At 47.4% G+C, this 19,965-nt stretch overlaps 1 protein-coding gene across 2 annotated transcripts in view; it reads left to right on the top strand.

Annotated features, from left to right (window-relative positions):
- The window catches only part of CHD2 (chromodomain helicase DNA binding protein 2), a 2,197,496-nt gene that overhangs the window by 1,171,003 nt on the left and 1,006,528 nt on the right, over positions 1 to 19,965 (top strand). The window lies entirely within an intron of this gene.

The raw sequence follows: 19,965 nt of genomic DNA, 5'->3' as shown, positions 1-19,965 counted from the left end.
TTGGCAAAATTGTAGGGACTGGTAGCCCGATGTGCCTTTGCTATGTCTCAAGATATGTGCTCCAGAGGATTTTGAGTAATTTAGGTTCAAAATATATATATCTATAAGCGTGCCCCGGTACGCGCACCGGGGAGCGCACCCGGCGCGTAACGCGAGTGCGCGAGCGGAAAGCTGATTGGCTCTCGGGTGTCTGTCAACATTCCAAACAGTCCGGAGCGGCCGCCATCTTGTGTCTCGGTAGGATCGAGACACAAGAGGTGGCAAAAACAAAGGGGGAAATGACCAAAAGGGGGCAGGGTAGACCCCCCTGACCCCCTAGGTTTGATGTGGGGGCCATAAAAGGGCCCCGCGGGGCAAAACATATATTTTTTTTTTTCGATTTTCGCGGGGGGAGCGCCCGGTTCGCGCACCGTGGAGCGTACCGGGGAGCGTACCATGGGGGAAAACCCAGTGAAACAGTAAAATAATAATTTAAGCCACTGCTCTTTTCTTACCCTTCCACACCCCCGTTCCTTTACTACATTTTCTTCGCATATCCCCATGTTCACTCTCCTTCTCCTCACTCTCCTTCCCCACACTCACCTTCTTTCAGTCCCCCTAGTTCACTTCCATTCTCCTCTCGTCCCTTTCTGTGCTTTCTCACTCATTTTCTTCTCGTTTATCAATGCACTCCACTTCACTTACTCTTTTTCATTTTTTTAAGAACACAGCTCTTTGATGAGAATTGGAGGTAGTTCTGAAAAGAACTTTTTTTTGCTTCTTTTTTTCTTTTTTTAGAACAAAAACAAAAACAGTGAATGGGAAACTGCTCAACAGGAGTGTAGGAAGGTAGATCCCTGACTATGGTTGCCCCCAACTTTTTGCCTGGTGTTTTGCTGGTTTTCTGACTTAGTTGACCTGGGGCCCTGCTAATCAGGACCCCAGGCCTACTGCTCTCTCTGTAAAATGGATTCCATGTACCTTAGGTACATAGCTAAATTGGATACTGAGTCACCTTATCAGTCCCTGTACAGTGTACCTTAGGTACCCAGGGCATAGGTATACCCAGGGCCTACCAGGGGCTGCAGCATGTATTATGCCACCCCTGGCTGGCCATCCAAATCTGACACAACTGGCTGCTTGACAGCTGGGGCAAGGTGGTGTAATCACCCTTTGCTTTAGATATAGTATACCTATATCTAACCCTAAAAATGGACACACAGATCTCCTATCAGTCACTCCTATGGCAGGCCTTGACAATCCTGAAGGCAGAGTGCTTGGAATCGTGTGAGATAGTGCTCTGGCATGAGCTGGGCCTGTCTGCGGCTTTCGGGATCCATCCCTTAGCCGTTTCCATGATATCGCATACCATATACTCTTAAGTGCATTATAATCCTCGCGGTTATATGCCAACTCTGGTATCGCTTTATCAAAACATGTCGAGTAAGGTGTCATACGAATTGGAATACTAACCCCTCGCCAATTCTGGCGACGGGGTTAGCATTCCACCCTTCTAGAGGGACACGACATGTATGTAACCTGTAACCCCGGTTAAAGTCAGACAGAGCCTTAGCATCCACAAAATGGATGCTGCCACCGAGACACAAGTCTGCCCTCCTGCTGCTGGGAGTCCTCCCAGAGCAGGAGGCAAGGACAAAGGGTTTCCTGCCAGGGGCGGTGCCAGCACCGTCCCAGACAGGGTTTTGTGTATTCCAGGTAGGCAGGGCTACAGAGGAAGGTGACTGCAAGTGGCACCCCGGTGCTCACTGTGCATAGGCCGGCTGAAACCAGTTCCAGGGGCACTCCAGCCCCTGGCCTGGGGAAAGCCCGCCAAAGGAGAGGGGTGTAACCACCCCCCTCCTGGTCCCACCCATAGGGCAGGACTTAGTCGCGTGCCAGCCCCCTTTTCCCAGATAAAGGTAGGAACTGGCCCCCTTCCAGATTAGATCATCTTTGGAATCAAGACACGACTTTCTGCGAAAGGACTTCAAGATTTCCTTCTTCAAGATTCTCCCTTGTGACTAAGGAGTAGTCACCCTGCATCCGCAGGCACCATCGCAAGAACACTGCGGTCTGCTGTAAGTCCTTCCTCCGGAATCCGACTGCCCAGCTCGACAAGACCCGGCTTCCCTGGCACCTCCGACCTCTACTCACCTCTACAGCCAAGCTGAGAACCGTGAGTGCGACGAGACCTCAAGGGACCGACTATTGCCAAGACTGCACGACTTCTGCACAGCAAGCCCGCCGAGTAATTTCCTGGCGAGTGCTTTTGGGTCCGAGAAGCCCCGACCCTGAGCAGCTCCAGCACCGAAGAGCAGCCCCCAGCATCTCCACGATCGGCGTGGGGCCCTTCTGCTTTTTGCTGCTCACCGCGTTGTTTGGCTACTAGCCCGCTGGCTTGTGGCCTTCTGAACGACGCCCGACGACATCACTGCTGCTAGTCTGGTTGCTCCAGACTGGCTCTTGCTCCCTTCCAGAAGAGGAGCACCCCGGACCCTCCTGGTCCACTCAAGACGCCATTTTGAGTCCACCGCGTGGGCTTGAATTAGCCAAGGCTTTGTTGCCCAATCCTGGGTTCTTCGACGCCGACAGCTTCATCCATCGTGGGACAGCTCGCCTCTCCATCCTGGTCGCCGACAACGCCTCCTGGTCCGTGAGATCTGCAGAGCACAGCGTCGCCCACTCACCTAGTCGAGGTGACTACCATCCGGTGCCCTCCTGGTGCCCACTGACTACTGGCTAGTAGTCACGAACTTGGTCCCCTCTGCTTTCAGGTGTCATCCATCTTCCAGAGCCAGGCTTGGATCACTTCGAACTCTCTTCACTGGTCGCCTGCCAGCATCTTTCTTCCAGGCTCCTGGTCCGGCAACGAGGATTCCCGACGTCTTTTGAGACCTATGCAGCTGCAGCCCCTGGGCTAGGTAACTTCGGCATTTCGGTGCCCCAGCATAGCCTCACTATCCAAGGGTCAGGATCCACTGTCGTTTTCTCCCTACCAGGTTGGGTTCGCCCGTGAACACTAACTTTAGCGTTACTAGCTACCATAGACTTTGTCCCGCATCCCGCGTGAGAGTGCACACTCTGCACCCGAGTCCCCTAGGCCTCCTAGAAGTAATCTAACGATTCCATAGTCAAGTCCTAGCGATTCCAAAGCCTATTAGTACTGTACTCACCTGCTAGTAATTTCGCATTCCACTTTTAAAGTATATGGTTTTTCGTGCCCCTCGGGCATTTGTGTATACCGTGCTAACTTAAGTATTTTCGTAAGAGTTTTGTTGTGTGCCTAGCACCCTGTCCTCATAAAGAGTACAGGGTTGTTGTGATTCTAATAAATACATTGTTTATTTTCATAACACTTGTGTGGTGTCCTTTCACTGGGTGTTCAAGGGGTAATGTGATGGTAAAACAGCTGGCTTAACACGCCCTCTAGAGTCTTAGCCTTAGACTGCTCGTATCCATGCTACTAGGATAGCTGGTCTATAAGGTTGACTTACAACCAATCATCAATAAGGGTTGTTTGGACTGATATATAGTGATCACTAGAATAGTGAGCACTGCACATGAGGCCAACTTCTCACAAGGAGCAAAAAAACAAAACAAAATTAGGGCTGGGAACGGCAGCGATGGTTATCCAATGCTCTAACCATGAGCAGAACACTTTGTTCCCAATAGCAAAGTAACTTATCGCAATATCTGCATTTAATAACGCCTTTATTAAAAGCAGGCTGGATGTTGGGAATCTGTTCTTGTGATTGCTCCCTCCCTGATGCAGTTTGTCCTCCGGTTGAAGTAGAGGCCCCATCACTGGGAGCCTCTCGTGCCAGAGCCCTGACACTCTCCCGGGCAAAGTTCTGGGGGTGCCTCCTCTCGACATGTCGAATCATCGTCGAGTTTCCAAATGAATATTTCTTTTTGGGGTCACCCCGTGACAGGACAGTTTTACAAATCCTGGACTCCACCTTTGGAGCATTTACTTTTTTCTGATCAGGTGGAATGGAAAAAAACTTCCATATGAAGTGTTCTTTTATTTTCGGCTGAGGAACCTCTTCATCCAGAAATCCCTCTAACTCATCTTCACTGCTGGATGCTCTGGCAGTCATGGTAATGCAAGATATTAATTTAGCAAAGAGCCGACAGCAAAAAGAGAGGTCTTGCAGTCACAAAAGTGAAAGAAGAAGTGAAGGAAATGGGTGGGGATTTCATTCTTTCTAAAAAATTTTTTTAGCAACCAATAAAAAGTGTTATTTTCAGGTCACATGACCCAACGCGCTTACGCTACGCGCCCAGGGGCGCGTAGCGTAAGCGCATCAGGACGCACGCGTGGCGGCGCTTACATTGCACGACGGTATGCGCTCGGGCGCTTCCGGGTGCGCTTACGCCGTGCGTCATAAGACGCATCACGCGGCTACGCGATACGTCACGATGATGTTTTCGTTCGCGACAATTGCGCTAACGGGACGCTCACCGGTACGGGCACCGGGGCGCGCCGTAAAACTGCGCTTAGCCCTGCGTTCACCGGTACGCGCACCGGGAGCGCACCAAGGCAAAAAAATTGGAAAAATATACATTAAAAAAATAGTATTACATAAATATACAATATAGGATTCATTATAAAAAATATTATATTTCATAGCTATAGAAATTAGCTATTAAAAACCTATGAAATTCACTGAAAAAAACCATAGATTTCACACCAGTTATAGTTAGGAATTAGCATTTAAAAAACCTATGAAATTCACTGAAAAAACCATAGGTTTCACACCAGTTATAGTTAGGAATTAGCATTTAAAAAACCTATTAAATTCACTGAAAAAACCATAGGTTTCACACCAGTTATAGTTAGCTGGAAATTTTACTCGCATAAAACCATAGAAATGCCCACGTTATAGTTAGTTGGACTCACTATAACTTGCGCGTGCAATGCACTGCTGATGACGTCACATATTACATCACTCATGACATGGTCAATGACATCACTCTTGACATCACTGATGACACCATCCTTGTGACAGAGTGACAGACCTCTTTTCACTGTAATGTAACCCTTGAAATACATATTCAAAAATAGAAACTTAAATTTTCAAAAAAATGGAGATACCCATACCAGTTACAACAACCAATTCAATAATCCCACCATCTATATACACATCCACTCATTGACCAACAGTTCTATATAGTCACTCATACATATACTCACTCATCATATGTAGTGATACACCTATACATCCTGTTACTCACCGGCAGTCATCCAAAAGATACTCTCACACATACTCACACATGCAAATAAAGTATTGAACATCCATTTATTTGCATATACAGCTATACACACACAACCACCTTACTTCTAAGGAAACTTACACATACTTACTCTCTTAAACAATCACTTATAGAAACACATACTTATTTAAACAGAAACTCTTACAATCTCTTACTCTCACATATACTCACTTATAAACATCAATATTCACATATATTAGATTAAAACATATGTAGTTACTGATAAAGACACTAGTGAGACCGTCATTCAGTCACTAACACACACATATACACACTCATCCACCCATACAGTTCTGCACATATGCTGTCTTCGAAACACATACAAACAAAGAGTCAGTCACTCATGCATCTATGTGCTAAGTAATACCCCCACCAAACCATACAAACACTCATACTGATACTAAGAAAAACATCTAATAACCCATATACATACACATGTAGCTACTCACCAACCCATGCAGCCACTTACACACAAAGTGAAACACTAATACATATATTTAAATATTTAAACATTACTCACTAATATATGTATTGCCTAAGATACACTTAATAAGCCAGTTAACCAATCAATAAAAAAAAAAACCATCCATGTAAACACTTATTTAAACATTTATTCTTCCATCAACTTTTACATATACATATATAACACATTTATTTTTCGGAAAGACACACATTCACTGGATGGTGTCATCAGTGATGTCAGTTTGGATAAATGTTTGTTGTTATGAATTTATTTTGACACTGCTGGTGATAGAGCGCGCGAGGCCACCCGACCAATAGTTTTCGCCGTTTCCGGCTTCCGGGCCCATATACTTTCAAATCACCATATACATCGATCAGGTGACTTCACGAGCTCTACCAATTTGTGTGTGTGTTCCCTATTATTATTTTTCAGTGCACCCGACTTACCATCCACCGATGCGGGTACCTAATGACCACAATGAATCAGGGAGCTAGCTGTAAAGGAAAGGCAGCAAAATACAAACCCAACCAATAGCCTTCAAAATACTGTTGAAATGACCACGGACAACTGGAAGTTTTAAAATGTTTATCTAAAGTTCATTATTTTCTTGCATGAGGTACAGTAAAATAAGGCAATCAATAACCAAGATAACGTAAATTATATAGCTATAAAGAAATAATGACAGAGTAATCATTGAAGTACTGATAAAATGTAACAAGAAGATACTATGCTATTCAATAATATTTAAGCATGGACAGTTTTTTTATGCATGGATAACTATAGGAGGGCCTATAAAGAGTAACACGCTTCACTTAAGGTGAATGGGCCTTTGAACAACCTAGGCAATGAAGTTCTAGACCATATCAGAAAATGACAAACTGCAATGCAAAATATAATTTCTAACAAGTGAGAAGACATAGGAACAAACTTATGGAAAAATGCAATTGACTTTCAATAGTTGCGGAAAGACATGGAAAAATATATCATATGCAATGATGAACTTTATTAAAGCAAAAGTTAGAAATTCAGAAGGTGCAAGATTTAAGAGGTTCGGAGCAATATTTACCTAGAAAGGTGTGATAACCAAACCCTGGCCACGGGTCAGTTAAGGACAGGAAACCCTCAAGGAAGGATACCCCTCAAAGGACAGCAGATGCAGAATGGACACCCCGGATAGGACAGGATACCCTCAGATTAGGAATCAGGACAGGACCTCAGGACAGGACAGCAAACCCTCAGGACAGGACCGCTCAGGACAGGACCGGAACCCACAGTTCGGAAGCAACGCCTGCGCTACACCCGTTCTGCAGCTATCGATCAAGACCCCGATTGGGTCAGCGAACTCCCAGTTAAGTGCTTCGCCAGCACTTTAAGGTTCAGTAGAACCTTAGACTATGGTCAAATTCGGACAGAGTGCTCCGCAGCTCTCTGTATCTTCAGTCACCTATTGAGTGCGTTGGGTCAGTGACAGGTCAGCTAAACCAGACAAGTCGGACGGTTCACTAGGTGAACCCAGGGTAGATATACAGTTTGGGGACAGTGTACCACCCCCCAATGTTGCAAAGTGTCAAAATCCCTCAATTTGGATTGGTCCTAAGGTAGGATTTGGGTAGCACACCAATCACAACATAGTAATTCAAGCCTACATTTGCATAGTAGGGTACCGCCTAACTAGATTGGGGTTCCCATGAGAAGTTGTGCAGTAATACAATGGCAATTTTAACAATGTTGCACTGCGAGAACATGTGATTGGTTCAGCCGAGTTTTCAGGTCGTTTCTCAGGAGCATCTTGCTCGTCACTGCCAACTGGCTGTGTTCCATCAGTCAAGGTCTGCTGTGCCTCGGCAAGTCGCGCAGGCGCAGAAGGGACCTCCAAGATGGTTCTCGGTACATACAGAACCCCATTCCCCGCGGTACATGAAAAGTAAGCGAAAACAAATTAATACATAATAATGTCATTATGAAAACACATCACAGGGTTTGTACTTTTAACTCATCATCAAGAAATAAACTTATGCGTTTAAATGTTAGCTACATTGATACGGGTACAAGAGCAGTGGCACGAGCAGTACCACATGATAAGCACAGCTATGAATTACGCATGCGCATAAATTTCCCTCCACTTCTGCAGACGCGTCAGGACACGTGAGTGTGGCTGACGCATGCGCAGTAACTAAAATACAAGCAGCGGCCATTTTAGGTGACTCGAGTAAATTATTTCAGTAAAACACATGTGCAAGCTTCACGATCCTTATCCAAACTAAACATAAATGTTAGTAAAACATACACTTGTTACCGTATTACACATAAACGAGGTTCTTGACTTCGGCAAGCCGCAAAATATGCGAAGCTTTGCTTCATCACTGGGTCCATGCCCACTTGGGCAAAACTTGTGCATATTTATGACGAAATAGAGAATAATATGAGATATTATTCCCTGTGAAGCGGTGGACAGTAATTCTGTACAGTATTAGGAACTTAGACAAGAATGTGCTGAATTAAGACTATCTTGTATAGATCTACCTCATTAACATCAGTATGGATTGTGAATATTGCAAAAGGTCTGCCAATTTTCATTTGATTAAGCAGTGGTTGGGACAGGTAGTCCTACTTTTATGTTTATGGTTTAACACTAGATAATGGAGGCACTCGGCAAACTGAATTTACCCGTGACCAAGGTGCGGCTGCACCGAAACGCGTCGGGTGATTGTTGACGCTGTTTGTTAAAATTTAATAAAATTTAATAAAACAACACGCTTGAAGGAATTGGGCTTAAGCTTTGCTTTTTTCTACGAAATAGCAACGTGTGGAATATTAGAGGGGTCGCTCCCTCGCTTCAAGCCCGCCGTCATTTGAGGCTGGAGGATCGGTGATATTTGTTTTTGAACATATATATATATATATATATATATCTTCTCCAACCTGTCCCTCAGTGCACTTCCTGTGCGGACATGAACGGGGACACCAAATGACGCCACAGCCAGACTGGATTCAAAAGTGAATTTCTTTTATTTGTGCATACAGAGTGCAAAGCCTAGTCAAACGCGTTTCGGGCACCGGCTGGGCCCTTGCTAACTGACAGTTTGTCTTGAATACTCCACTGGTATAAATACAAATGATTAAAGCAAATTACGCGCCAACCCTCCCTTGCAGTCATTAACATAGTTGAAGGACTCATGGCATTTGAGACTACACAAGTTATGGGAAACAGATCCGCCATTTTAAAACGGTGCAATATATCAAATCCCATTATTGTCTTAGTGACTCTATATCGTCACACATGTGCCCTTCAAAACGAGAAACCATTGACAAATGTATATAAAGTGCATATTGTTCATAAAAAGCATTATGGATATTGGAACCCTGTATGCCGCAAATCATTTGTTATATTGTCCAGAACTATAAGGAAAAATCAAGAGTGTATAACTAAAACAAAGTACTGTGGTATAAACTCCAATGGCATGTTAGACTGGGTTAAATCCATTGCATCCCTAAAATATATACTGTCACGAGTTCATTGTATGCAAATATGCTATGGTACCAACTTATTCTGTATCAACATAGTATAGTATAACATATGAAAATCACGGCATAATGCTTGTTATACTTTTTCAAAGTGCAAACATGTTGATTTCATCTGTACAGATGTAAACATTTGATATGTGCAAATACGACCATGTGTACCTAGCATCAAATAAATGAAGTTCCAAGCGCACGGTATATATAAGAAAGATCTTCAAAAGAAATGAAACATGCCAATATGTACAAAGCCACAAATACACTCAAATTCCCCTATAGACATCTGAACCCAGGCTAATTGTTGATGGTAACATGATATAACAATGCTCAAATGCTAGATAGGCTCGTAAAGTGTGAACATGCAATACACTATGGTTCTCGTAACTGGAGAGTTGGAGTATTATATTCATCGTGTATAAGTTTGTCAATATCTATAGTGGAGAACGAGATTAATGTAGAGGCTTGCAAAAAAGAGGATATTTCTTGCCATAAATTATGACAAGAGATAAAAGTGCATAAAGTGTTAATGAATAAAATTTCATTAAGATTAAAAGGCCCACATACAAAAAATGCGTATTGTGGGTCATGCTGTAGTTGCATAAGATTCTCAAAATGCCCTCAGAAAGCCGGGATAAATATACAGATAGTAGATTATGGTAGGCTATAGTACGGCAACGCATTGCTAGATATGGTCCCCAAGCCTGGAGTCCATATGGTCCTAATGGCTGAAATTAGAGAAAGTTGCGGAGATCTTCCCCCATGTTAAGGCCCCCAGGAGTCTTACTATTGAGTTTCATAATGTATTTAGACTCAAGTTGGTGGAGTTTTCTGTCTGTATCCCCTCCCCTTTTGCCCTGCTCAATTGCATCAATCACAAAGTATTGAAGATTGGTTAAATCCTTGTTGTGAGTGGTCGCAAAATGTCTAGCCACGGGGTATGTTATATTCGTGTTGACAATTGCTCTTATGTGTTGCAAAATTCGAACGTGGGCTGGATGTTTTGTGCTCCCCACATACATTAGATTGCAAGAGCATTGCAGTACATATACTGCATTTTCTGTGCGACATGTAAAATGGGCTCTGAGGGGGACTGGGGTGTTGTCAAATGGGGTGATATAAGATGTAGTATTCACCCCAAAAGTGCATGCCCTGCATGAACTGCATTTAAAGAAACCTTGTTTAGGGGATGTGAGAAGTTGGCCTGATGTGCAGTGTTCACTATTCTAGTGATCACTATATATCAGTCCAAACAACCCTTATTGATGATTGGTTGTAAGTCAACCTTATAGACCAGCTATCCTAGTAGCATGGATACGAGCAGTCTAAGGCTAAGACTCTAGAGGGCGTGTTAAGCCAGCTGTTTTACCATCACATTACCCCTTGAACACCCAGTGAAAGGACACCACACAAGTGTTATGAAAATAAACAATGTATTTATTAGAATCACAACAACCCTGTACTCTTTATGAGGACAGGGTGCTAAGCACACAACAAAACTCTTACGAAAATACTTAAGTTAGCACGTTATACACAAATGCCCGAGGGGCACGAAAAACCATATACTCTAAAAGTGGAATGCGAATTACTAGCAGGTAAGTAACGATTCTCAGAGGCTTTGGGATCGCTAGGACTGGACTACTGAACCTTTAGATTACTAGCAGGAGGCCTAGGGAACTCGGGTGCAGAGTGTGCACTCTCACGCGGGATGCGGGACAAAGTCTATGGAAGCTAGAATTCACAAAGTTAGTGTTCACGGGCGAGCCCGACCTGGTAGGGAGAAAACGACAGTGGATCCTGACCCTTGAATAGTGAGGCTATGCTGGGACACCGAAGTGCCGAAGTTACCTAGCCCAGGGGCTGCAGCTGCATAGGTCTGAAAAGACGTCGGGAATCCTCGTGCCGGACCAGGAGCCTCGAAGAAGGAAGTTGCTGGCAGGCGGCCAGTGAAGGAAAGTTCGATGGATCCAAGCCTGGATCAAGGAAGAAGGAAACCTGAAAGCAGAGGGGACCAAGTTCTTGAATCACTAGCCAGTGATTAAGTGGGCACCAGGATGGCACCGGGCGAAGTCACCGCAGTCAGGTGAGTGGGCGCTGCTGGGCTCTGCAGTCTCTCGGACCAGGAGGCGTTGTCGGCGACCAGGATGGAGGTGCGAGCTGTCCCACGAAGGTTCTTGCTGTCGACGTCGCTGGACCCAGGATTGGGCAACAAGTCTTGGCAAATGCAAGGCCCACGCGGTGGACCTAAAATGGCGTCTTGGGCGGACCAGGAGGGTCCAGGGTACTTCTCGGATGGAGGGAAGCAAGGGCCAGTCTGGAGCAACCAGACCAGCAGCAGTGTTGTCGTCGGGCGTCGTTCGGAAGGCCACAAGCCAGCGGGCTAGTAGCCAAACAACGCGGTGAGCAGCAAAAAGCAGAAGGGCCCCACGCCGATCGTGGAGATGCTGGGGGGCTGCTCTTCGGTGCTGGAGCTGCTCAGGGTGGGGGCTTCTCGGACCCCAAAGCACTCACCAGGAAATTACTCGGTGGGCTTGCTGTGCAGAAGTCGTGCAGTCTTGGCGATGGCCGGTCCCTCGAGGTCTCGTCGCACCCACGGTTCTCAGCTGTGCTGTAGAGGTGGGTAGAGGTCAGAGGTGCCAGGGAAGCCGGGTCTCGTCGAGCTGGGCAGTCGGATTCCGGAGGAAGGACGTGCAGCAGACCGCAGTGTTCTTAGATGGTGCCTGCGGATGCAGGGTGACTACTCCTTAGCCACAAGGGAGAATCTTGAAGAAGAAATCGTGAAGTCCTTTCGTGGAAAGTGGTATCTTGATTCCAAAGATGATCTGATTTGGAAGGGGGCCAGTCCCTACCTTTATCTGGGAAAAGGGGGCTGGCACGCGACTAAGTCCTGCCCTAGGGGTGGGACCAGGAGGGGGGTGGTTACACCCACTTCCTTGGCGGGCTTTTCCCCAGCACAGGGTCTGGAGTGTCCCTGGAACTGGTTCAAGCCAGCCTATGCACAGTGAGCACCGGGGTGCCACTTGCAGTCACCTTCCTCTGAAGCCCTGCCTACCTACAATACACAAAATCCTGTCTGGGACGGTGCTGGCACCGCCCCTGGCAGGAAACCCTTTGTCCTTATCTCCTGCTCTGGGAGGACTCCCAGCAGCAGGAGGGCAGACTTGTGTCTCGGTGGCAGCATCCATTTTGTGGATGCTAAGGCTCTGTCTGACTTTAACGGGGTTTAGGGGTTACATACATGTCGTGTCCCTCTAGAAGGGTGGAATGCTAACCCCGTCGCCAGAATTGGCGAGGGGTTAGTATTCCAATTCGTATGACACCTTACTCGACATGTTTTGATAAAGCGATACCAGAGTTGGCATATAACCGCGAGGATTATAATGCACTTAAGAGTATATGGTATGCGATATCATGGAAACGGCTAAGGGATGGATCCCGAAAGCCGCAGACAGGCTCAGCTCATGCCAGAGCACCATCTCACACGATTCCAAGCACTCTGCCTTCAGGATTGTTAAGGCCTGCCATAGGAGTGACTGATAGGAGATCTGTGTGTCCATTTTAGGGTTAGATATAGGCATACTATATCTAAAGCAAAGGGTGAGTACACCACCTTGCCCCAGCTGTCGTGCAGCCAGTTGTGTCAGTTTAGTTAGTCAGCCCAGGGGTGGCATAATACATGCTTCAGCCCCTGGGAGACTTCTGGGTACACCTCAGCCCTGGGTACAGGGACTTGGAGAGGGCCCAGTGCCAATTCAGTACCTGAGTACAATTTGGATAGAGAGAACAGCTAGGCTGTGGGTCTGATTAGCAGGCCCACAGCCAGGGAAAGTCGTAAACCAGTGCAGCAAAAAGCAAAAATCTGGGTGATCATAGGATTGCAGACCCTACTCTCCTACATGACCCCCCCCCCCAAACTTTGGGACAATAAACTAACCTTGACCAGGTGAGTCTTCTTGCTCTAAGTGGAAATACCTGGAGAGCCCATCAGCATTGCTGTGATCAGTACCAGGTCTATGCTCCACTGTAAAATCCATCCCCTGTAGGGAAATGGACCACCTAAGCAGTTTGGGGTTTTCACCCTTCATCTGATTTAGCCACAAGAGGGGCTTATGGTCTGTCTGAATGGTGAAGTGAGTGCCAAACAAGTAGGCCCTCAGCTTCTTCAGGGCCCAGACCACAGCAAAGGCCTCCCTCTCAATAGCTGACCAATTTTTCTCTCTGGGTGTCAACCTCCTACTAATGAAAGCAATAGGCTGATCATTACCATCAAAATTCAGTTGAGACAGAACAGCCCCCACACCCAACTCAGAAGCATCTGTTTGGACAATGAATGGCTTGGAGTAATCTGGACTCTTTAGGATAGGTGCTGTGCACATGGCCTGCTTTAGGTCATTGAATGCTTTCTGACAGCTTGCTGTCCACTGAACTTTCTTTGGCATCTTTTTGCTTGTCAGGTCATTAAGAGGGGTCACTATGGACCCATAATTTCTGACAAACTTCCTATAGTACCCAGTCAGGCCCAAGAAAGCTCGAACCTGAGTCTGGGTGATTGGAGGAGTCCAGTCCTTGATGGCCTGTATCTTACTCTCCAGTGGCTGAACCTGGCCTCCACCTACAAGGTGGCCCAGGTATACAACCTGTGTCTGCCCTATCTGGCACTTTGTGGCCTTGATAGTGAGGCCTGCCTTTTGCAGAGCCTCTAACACTTTCCTCAGGTGGACCAGGTGATCCTCCCAGGTGGAGCTAAAGACAGCAATATCGTCTAGATATGCTGCACAGAAGTCATCCAGCCCAGTGAGGACTTGATTCACCAACCTTTGGAAGGTGGCAGGTGCATTTTTCAGTCCAAAGGGCATTACCACAAACTGATAATGCCCTCCAGGGGTAGAAAATGCTGTCTTGGGTTTGGCCTCCTCAGCTAACCTGATTTGCCAATACCCAGCTGTCAAATCAAATGTACTTAAGAAGTTGGCAGAAGCCAATTTATCTATAAGTTCGTCTGCTCTTGGTATTGGGTGGGCATCAGTCTTAGTGACTGCATTGAGGCCTCTGTAGTCTACGCAAAACCTCATCTCTTTCTTACCACCCTGGGTGTGAGGCTTTGGCACTAGAACTACTGGGCTAGCCCAAGGGCTATCTGAGGGCTCAATGACTCCCAGCTCCAACATTTTCTGCACTTCAGTTTTGATGCAGTCTCTAACATGATCAGGCTGTCTGTAGATTTTACTCTTGACAGGCAGACTGTCTCCAGTGTCAACATCATGGGTACACCAATCAGTTTGGCTGGGTGTCAGAGAGAACATATGTCTGAAGGATTGCAGGACTTGCCTGCAATCCTGTTGCTGATGTTCAGTGAGGCTGCCACAAACGACAACACCATCAACTGATCCATCATCAGGATTTTGAGTGAGCAGGTCTGGGAGAGGGTCACTCTCTTCCTCCTGTCCCTCATCTGTGGCCATGAGCAAGCTCATGTCCTTCCTGTCAACATATGCCTTGAGCCTGTTAACATGGAGCACTCTGAGAGGGCTCCTGGGAGTTCCAAGGTCCACCAAGTAGGTAACCTCTCCCTTTTGCTCAATGATGGTGTGGGGCCCAGACCATTTGTCTTTCAGAGCTGCTGGGGCCACTGGCTCCAGCACCCACACCTTCTGCCCTGGCTGGTACACAGTCAGAACAGCCTTTTGGTCATGCCAAGCTTTTTGAAGTTCTTGGCTGGCCTCAAGGTTTTTAGATGCCTTTTCCATATACTCAGCCATCCTGGAGCGGAGACCAAGTACATAGTCCACTATGTTGGTTGCAGGCTTTTTGAGAGGTCTCTCCCATCCTTCCTTCACCAAACACAGGGGTCCTCTTACAGGATGCCCATACAGAAGCTCAAAAGGGCTGTAGCCAACCCCCTTCTGTGGGACCTCTCTGTAAGCAAACAAGAGGCAGGGGATCAGGACATCCCATCTTCTCCTAAGAGTTTCAGGTAGCCCATGAATCATCCCTTTGAGGGTCCTGTTGAATCTCTCAACAAGCCCATTGCATTGTGGGTGGTAGGGTGTGGTGAACTTGTAGTTCACACCACACTCCTTCCACATTGCAGTCAGATATCCTGACATGAAGTTTGTACCTCTGTCAGAAACGACCTCCTTAGGGAAACCCACTCTGGAGAACACTCCAACTAGGGCTCTTGCCACTACAGGTGCTGTAGTGGTCCTAAGTGGAATAGCTTCAGGATACCTGGTGGCATGATCCACTACCACCAGTATAAACTTGTGCCCTGATGCTGTCTGGGGTTCCATTGGACCAACAATGTCAATCCCCACCCTTTCAAAGGGAACCCCCACCACAGGTAGTGGTATGAGGGGGGCCTTTGTTGTGCCACCTGACTTACCACTGGCTTGGCAAGTGACACAGGAGCGACAAAACTCCTTGGTATTCTCATTCATATGGGGCCAGTGAAAGTGTGAGACAAGCCTGTCCCAAGTCTTTGTCTGACCTAAATGACCTGCAAGGGGAATCTCATGGGCCAAGGTGAGAAGGAAACCTCTCAGAGACAAGGGGATGACCAGCCTCCTGGTTGCACCAGGCTTGGGGTCTCTTGACTCAGAGTACAGGAGTCCATCTTCCCAGTATACCCTGTGGGCACCTGTGGCATTCCCTGTAGCCTCAGCAGCAGCCTGCTGTCTGAGGGGTTCAAGGGAAGGGCAGTCTAACTGTGCCTTCCCCAGGTCTGCTCTGGAGGGTCCCCCTGAGCCCAGAAACTCAACTTGATCAAGTTCAAGCTCTTTAGGCTCAGTTTCCCTCAGTTCTCTCAGATCAGCCTCCTCAGAGACTTGATCCTCAACCTGGGGTAAGGGGGAAGGCAAAGCCTTACCCTTACTGCTCTTCTTCTTGGAAGGTGTCTGGTCCATAATTTCAGGATCCAGCACCTGTTCAGTGGGGCATTTTCTGGCCTGTGACCTAGTCACAGCAAGCACATGTGCTGGCAAGCCTAACATTTCCATGTGAGTCCTCTGCTCCACTTCTGACCATTGTGATGACTCCAAATCATTGCCCAACAAACAATCAACTGGGAGGTCTGAACTGACTACAACTTTCTTTTGTCCCTTCACTCCACCCCAGGAGAAAGCCACAATTGCCACACTATGACTAGTAGTGACATTGCTGGCATTGGTCACCAGGAAATCAGTACCTGGCATGATCTGTCCAGGGTCCACAAAGTTAGGTGTCACCATGGTGACACTGGCACAAGTGTCCCTATAGGCCTGAGCCATTTTGCCATTAATCAAAGGCGTCTGCCTGTATTTGCCCAAAGTATTGGGACTTATCTCAGGGGTTATATCCATATCCCCTGTACAGACAAGGACAGCCTGAGTGAGTGTGCCAACTAAGTTGTCAGACCCCTCAGTTCCCAAGGTTAACCCAACTAATGCCTTGGGAGGTACACTACCACTACTGACTGTACTAGGGGGTGCAGTTGCCTTAGGGGCTGTAGTGGCAGGAGTTTGTCCTCCTCTTTTGGTGCACTCACTAAACCAATGAGATTTACTTTTGCAGTACTGGCACCACCTTTTTGACTGGCCTTCTTGAGTCTTCTTCTTCTGGGAAGCCTGACCCCCACCCTCTTTGGTTTGTTGGGGACCTGGTGAAGACTTCTGGTCATTTTGTTCACTCTTTGCATTACCCTTCTGGTCTGCTTTCTTCTGACCACCCTGGTTCTGGTTCTGGTTCTGCTTGATCCTTGTCCTGACCCATTTGTCTGCCTTCTTTCCCAATTCTTGGGGAGAGGTCAGATCTGAATCAACAAGGTGCTGGTGCAACAACTGGTTCTGACAATTGTTTAAAATTTGTTCTCTCATCATCAGATTATACAATCCTGTGTAATCTGTAACCTTGCTACCCAGCAACCAGCCCTCCAAAGCCTTAGTGGCACTATCCACAAAGTCAGACCAGTCCTGAGACTGAGTTTTCTGGGTGTCTCTGAACAGCAACCTGTACTGCTCAGTGGTTAAACCAAACCCATCAATCAGTGCATTTTTCAGGACCTGGTAATCATTAGCATCCTCCACTCTTGTAGTGAGGAGCTTATCTCTACCTTTACCATCAAAGGAGAGCCACAGTATAGCTGCCCACTGACTTCGGGGAATGCACTGCACAGTGCAGGCCCTCTCCAAAGCAGCCATCCATTTCTGGATATCATCCCCTTGCTTAAAGGGGGGCACTATTTTAGTCAGGTGTTTAGTATCTAAACCATTCTCTCTATCTCTTGGGAGATTGCTGCCACCAGTGGGAGCTAACCCACTCATCTGCTGCTCTCTAGCCAAGGAAAGCTTCTCTTTGGCCAGGGCAATTTCTTCCCTTTCAATCCTCAGAGTAGCCTGTCTCATCCTAGCTTCATGCTCCATTCTCTGAGGGGAAGTCAATCTCCTCTGGGGAGAGTTCCTTCTCCTCTGAGAAGAGGCATTAGAGTGCAGAGATCTATTGGAGTCCCTAGAAAGAGATCTATCTCTCCTAACTCCAAGGTTAGGCCTACTTAGGGTCAGTACTGGGGGTCCCCCATATCCTAGCCCAAGCAAGTCTAAGTTGGCCCTAGTTAGCCTTCTGACTACCTCAAGACCTTTGTCTACCTCGTCCCCAGAGAGTTCCCCTTGATCCTCCTCCTCAACTGCATTGGCAATGTTGGGGAGGTCTGGATCCCCAGAGGTACCCTCTAAGGCTGGCATATTCCCATCTAGCTGAGAAAGCTTTCTCGCATCATAAGTCTCTAAGAGACCTATTAAAAAGGGAATGGTGGGGTTAGACCCCTGCTTCAGTTTTCTGGAGACACAGATTTGTCTCATCTCCTGGAAACTGAGAGCTGCATATCTTGAAGTGACCTGTGGAGGGTCAACACTGACCAGGGGAGTCTCAGTAGATTCTCCCTGGGTAGACATGCTTTTCTAGTGAGGTGTAAGTGGTGCACTTACCTACACTATATGTTTGCCTACTGATCCCTTGCTAGAGTTGTAGTTTAGGGTGTGCTAGGCCCTAGGAGCTACAACAGCTGGTTCAGTAGAACTCAGAGTATTCTAAGCTAAGTTATATGTACCTTTAGTACTTATGTGATCTTTCACAAGATATTCTTAGGATATGTGTGGTAAAACAACAGCAAGCTCAAATCCCAACCGCTGCTCACCAATGTGAGAAGTTGGCCTGATGTGCAGTGTTCACTATTCTAGTGATCACTATATATCAGTCCAAACAACCCTTATTGATGATTGGTTGTAAGTCAACCTTATAGACCAGCTATCCTAGTAGCATGGATACGAGCAGTCTAAGGCTAAGACTCTAGAGGGCGTGTTAAGCCAGCTGTTTTACCATCACATTACCCCTTGAACACCCAGTGAAAGGACACCACACAAGTGTTATGAAAATAAACAATGTATTTATTAGAATCACAACAACCCTGTACTCTTTATGAGGACAGGGTGCTAAGCACACAACAAAACTCTTACGAAAATACTTAAGTTAGCACGTTATACACAAATGCCCGAGGGGCACGAAAAACCATATACTCTAAAAGTGGAATGCGAATTACTAGCAGGTAAGTAACGATTCTCAGAGGCTTTGGGATCGCTAGGACTGGACTACTGAACCTTTAGATTACTAGCAGGAGGCCTAGGGAACTCGGGTGCAGAGTGTGCACTCTCACGCGGGATGCGGGACAAAGTCTATGGAAGCTAGAATTCACAAAGTTAGTGTTCACGGGCGAGCCCGACCTGGTAGGGAGAAAACGACAGTGGATCCTGACCCTTGAATAGTGAGGCTATGCTGGGACACCGAAGTGCCGAAGTTACCTAGCCCAGGGGCTGCAGCTGCATAGGTCTGAAAAGACGTCGGGAATCCTCGTGCCGGACCAGGAGCCTGGAAGAAGGAAGTTGCTGGCAGGCGGCCAGTGAAGGAAAGTTCGATGGATCCAAGCCTGGATCAAGGAAGAAGGAAACCTGAAAGCAGAGGGGACCAAGTTCTTGAATCACTAGCCAGTGATTAAGTGGGCACCAGGATGGCACCGGGCGAAGTCACCGCAGTCAGGTGAGTGGGCGCTGCTGGGCTCTGCAGTCTCTCGGACCAGGAGGCGTTGTCGGCGACCAGGATGGAGGTGCGAGCTGTCCCACGAAGGTTCTTGCTGTCGACGTCGCTGGACCCAGGATTGGGCAACAAGTCTTGGCAAATGCAAGGCCCACGCGGTGGACCTAAAATGGCGTCTTGGGCGGACCAGGAGGGTCCAGGGTACTTCTCCGATGGAGGGAAGCAAGGGCCAGTCTGGAGCAACCAGACCAGCAGCAGTGTTGTCGTCGGGCGTCGTTCGGAAGGCCACAAGCCAGCGGGCTAGTAGCCAAACAACGCGGTGAGCAGCAAAAAGCAGAAGGGCCCCACGCCGATCGTGGAGATGCTGGGGGGCTGCTCTTCGGTGCTGGAGCTGCTCAGGGTGGGGGCTTCTCGGACCCCAAAGCACTCAACAGGAAATTACTCGGTGGGCTTGCTGTGCAGAAGTCGTGCAGTCTTGGCGATGGCCGGTCCCTCGAGGTCTCGTCGCACCCACGGTTCTCAGCTGTGCTGTAGAGGTGGGTAGAGGTCAGAGGTGCCAGGGAAGCCGGGTCTCGTCGAGCTGGGCAGTCGGATTCCGGAGGAAGGACGTGCAGCAGACCGCAGTGTTCTTAGATGGTGCCTGCGGATGCAGGGTGACTACTCCTTAGCCA

Source organism: Lissotriton helveticus, chromosome 3_1 (genome assembly GCF_964261635.1).
Source record: "Lissotriton helveticus chromosome 3_1, aLisHel1.1, whole genome shotgun sequence".
Lineage (NCBI taxonomy): Eukaryota > Metazoa > Chordata > Amphibia > Caudata > Salamandridae > Lissotriton > Lissotriton helveticus.
Note: the sequence above shows the minus strand (reverse complement) of the source record. Positions and strands in the feature narration are given on the sequence as shown.